Source organism: Microtus pennsylvanicus, chromosome 17 (assembly GCF_037038515.1).
Source record: "Microtus pennsylvanicus isolate mMicPen1 chromosome 17, mMicPen1.hap1, whole genome shotgun sequence".
NCBI classification, from domain to species: Eukaryota; Metazoa; Chordata; class Mammalia; order Rodentia; family Cricetidae; genus Microtus; species Microtus pennsylvanicus.
Window position 1 is genome coordinate 13,916,569 of NC_134595.1, and position 4,139 is coordinate 13,920,707.

The 4,139-nt window shown below is 49.2% G+C and overlaps 1 pseudogene; it reads left to right on the forward strand.

Moving 5' to 3' along the window:
* The first annotated feature begins 1,990 nt into the window (after nucleotides 1-1,990).
* On the forward strand, nucleotides 1,991-3,893 carry LOC142836929 (SH2B adapter protein 1-like; annotated as a pseudogene).
* The last annotated feature ends 246 nt before the right edge of the window (nucleotides 3,894-4,139 follow it).

The window sequence follows — 4,139 nt, forward strand, 5'->3', positions numbered from 1 at the left end:
TTTGCATTGTGCATGCGAGTCGAATTGTCAGAATAAATCTCAGCAAGTTGTTTTCCTATATCCCGGAAGGACATTGCATGCCATCCTGTGTGGAAAGTACAGAGGCAGTGGGTTTTAAATCTTACTACCTTCACTAAGCTAACGTCTTACAGGCAATCTCTTATAGGTGAAAAATAGGCCATCGTGTTAAATGGTCCTTAAGGGAAGGAGAAGGAAGCCACCGGTAGTGCTCAGGCAAACTTGCCTGCCAGCAAGGGCCAGAAAGCTAGATGGTAAATGGTGGGATAGGTAGTTATTTTTATTTGTTTGGTGATGCTAGAGGATAAACTCAGGGCTTCCTGTTTTTAAATATTGAGGTCTGCTACTGAGCCACATCCCAGCCCTACACTAATAAAATTTAGACAGGTATTCTACTACCACTGAGCCACATCCTCAGCCACTCAATAATGCATAGTACACAAGAACTCTGTGACTGGGCCAGGCTATTAGCCCCAGGAGACTCCATTTGGATGGTCAGCCCTTTTTAGCTTCCTATCACTGAGATGCACTTTGCTTGAAAGCCTTCTTCTCATCTTCTTCCTCAGTCCCATCTCTCTGAGTTTGACTAATTTGTTAGTGAGCCTCACAGAACTCAGGGAAACATTCATTTACATTTCCTGGTTTACTATATTAATAATATATGGAGTGTAGACCACATTCAAGAAATGACAAGGGCAAAAAGGACAGTTAAGAGGTTGGCTGTTGAGACAATAGCGCAAGCACAAGCGAGTGCATGCAAACTCACAACGAATAAGCACAATTGACCAAAACAAGCTGTCAGCCGACCAAAAACATGGTAACTAATGATGTGCACTCCTAGCCAATCACAACACGGCAGCGGCGGCTGACAGCTTCAAAAGGACCAACCAGAAAAGTTTCTGCGACAACTTAATTTTCCTCATCCTGTAAAAATCCCCAACTTTTTTTTTTTTTTATAATAAGGAGCTCTGAATTGGGATCTCTCGGAGTCTGTGTCATTGCCTGTGCGTCTTCTCACCCCCTACCCCCAGGAAAATGGGGAATGAACAACAGGCAGCCACCATAAACCCGCACAACCATAACTGGCAGCTAACCTGGATGGATCTTTTCCTTTTCGTCGCTTTCTGGGTCCTTCTTACCCTCTTTTGGGGATTTTTTTTTCTTGCTTGCTTGGCTACCCCTGCTACTGTCCTTGTGCCAACTCTCTGTGGGTATCTTCAGTTCAACCCCGCTGGCTGTTTTCCATGAAATGACTCCTATTTTTGTTTTCTAAACCCTTAGTGAGTTGGGGCTTTCTTTCCTATCGCTATATTTCCTTTTCTTTTCCTTGTTTGTCCTTCTGGTTAGGAACTCCCCATCATGACTTGGTTCATCTTGGTAACTCCACATAAGGGCTGACCACCCAGGAGGTAGAACCAATAAAGGACCCTCCAACAGGTCTTTTCTACCTGGAGACACTGTGTAAGCATATGGTTATTGCCTAGCAAGCCTTGGAAGTCCCTCACTACAAGCAGCACACTCAATCTGCAAACACTACTTTCCCTTCCCTTCCACCCTTGTCCTCAGGCGGACTTCCTAGCAGCCTGAAGACAAGTGATGAGTTTCGCCTGGGGCCACTCTGGGATTGTCTGAAGGCTCTCTTGCTTTAGGAGGAGTCCCGACTTCTCTTAGGAGTTTGGACTGTTGGACTTCCTCTCCTAGTCTCTCTTTTCAACCAATCCAGTTAACTGACCATCTATTAAAGGCCATTAGTGAGGTGGCAAATCTCTTCATTCACAGAAAGGCTTTGGCTGTTCAACTGTTGTTGAATTCCCTTTCCATTCAGGGATTGAAACAGTCTCCTTATATGGCAGCTTCTTCCACTAGCTTGATCCTGGAGCTAAGTACCGGGATTGAGATGCAGTTGTTGCCACTCATTCTGTATCTTCTGGCCATTTGCTGCCCCTCCTCACAGGCTCTTCCTGGGTCCATCATGAATGGTGCCCCTTTCTCGGAGGATGGGGCTTTCCCTTCAATACCAGTGCAGCTACCACCTCCTCCCCGAAGTTGGCAAGAGTTCTGTGAGTCCCATGCAAGGGCACTGCCTTGAATCTTGCCCACCATTTTTGCCTCTACTTGACCACCCATCCATAATATGCAGAACCTGGAACAGAAGCAGCCTTTTCTGGCTGTTTTGCTGAACTGTTCCTGCACTTCAAAGCTGAGGTGGCCAGGGTCTCAGGGTCACTCTCTCCAGCTGTCTGGGCCCCATTAAGCCCTGGTGTGGAGTTTGCACCACCACATGACTTGACCCTTGAAAGCTGCAGGATGGGCAGGCCCCTGGCTGTGTTGGGCCCCTCAATCTCCTGAGGACCTAGCTGATCCCTTCCTTCCTCAGTCCCTTCCTCCTCTACGACTTCCTCAAAGCTGAAGCTCAAGAATCACTTTTCTCTCTGCTCAGTGGTTCGTTCAGTCAGAGGTTCTGTACGAGGCATCCTGTAGTAATGAGGGGCTGTAGGCCCTTCCTCTCTAGCTAGGACTCTGGAGACCACATCAGGTCCTCTAGTCGTAGGTGGGAGAAGCAAATCCAACAACTCTGGTAGTGCTGGGACAGTTGGGAGGGGTTTGGCTAGTGATGGCACCTCCCCTGGGGAGAGATGGACTCACTGCTTTGAGAGGCTGAGATTGAGTCATAGAGGGAGAACCTTGAACGACAGAGCAGAAATGGTAGAGAGAAGTGCTGTTCAGTTTTATGGGGGCTGAAGAAGCTGCCCCTGATCCAGCAGGAGTGGGTCATGGAGGAGGGGCGGCGAGGCTGACCTCAGGGGGAGGAGGGCAGCCTCAGTGGCAGAAGTGTCACCTACTGCTCCGAAGTGAAGAAGGAGGAGGAGGAAATCACTTGGAGTTCTTCATACAACCCAAGGCATCCCGGCCCCAGCTCCGCATTCCCTGTTATGCTGCCACTGATGTTCACACGGCCATGGCCCTAGAGATGCCATTTGTGGTTCAAGTAGAACGACCTTCAGAGTACATTCTGGAGACAACTGATGCACTTCGTGTGAAGGCCTGGGTGTCTGACGTCCAGGAGTGCCTAAGTCTAGGACCTTTCCCTGCTATCAGCCCCCATTCCATGACCCTTCCCCTGGCCCCTGGGACCTCCTTCCTCACAAAGGATAACACAGACAGCCTGGAGTTGCCGGGCCTGAATCATTCAGCGAGTCTGCCCAGCCAGGATCTCATGCTGGGACCCAGTGAGCGTAATGACTGCCTGTCACAGGAGGCTTACGGGGGGCCTTTCCTACTGGCCATCAGCATACTTCTCCACTAGTTCTGTCTCCATTGCTACCTCCCACTTAGAGTCAATAGAACTGTTTCCCCTGGAATTGCCCCCCAACACACACACACACACACACACACACACACACACACACACACACACACATATTCCCACCAAGGAATAGTCCCCAGTGAGGACAGTATATCTTTTTTCACCCCCCCCCCTTCCCCTGGATACTCCAGAAGCAGCCATAGGGTCATTCCTGTTACAGGGAGAGTCAGGGAGTGCTGAGGGGGATCAGTCCCTCTTGGGATATCCTTGGTTGCATGGCATACTTTCAACTCAAGGCTGTCCAGTTAGTGCTGGAAGGAGGCAATGGCTCACATGGTGTCTTCCTGGTATGTCACAGCGAGACAAGATGTGGTGAATATGTCTTCACTTTCAACTTCGAGGGCAAAGCCAAGTACCCTCTGTCACTGAATAAGGAGGGTCAGTGCCGGGTCCAAAATCTGTGGTTTCAGTCCATTTGTGATATGTTTGAGCACTTCGAGTTCATCTCATCCCTGTGAAATCTGGAGGCTCCAGTAATGCTGTCCTTGTCAGCTATGGGCCCTCTTAGTGGCAGCAAGACTGGGAGCAGGCTGGGAGCCATACAGGGGTGTGTGAGGGTGACTGATGCTACCCCGATTCTCCTTATTTTGAGCAAGTACTCAGACAATGGGCCATGCAGCTTCAAACACATTATGATTGGTACTCGTGTTAAAGGTGGTTCTTGACCCTTCAGTTTTCCTCCAGTGGCACTCAGCCTGTGATGGTGAAGCAGAGATCCAAGCCCATACATACTTACAATTTGGACTTAATGTCA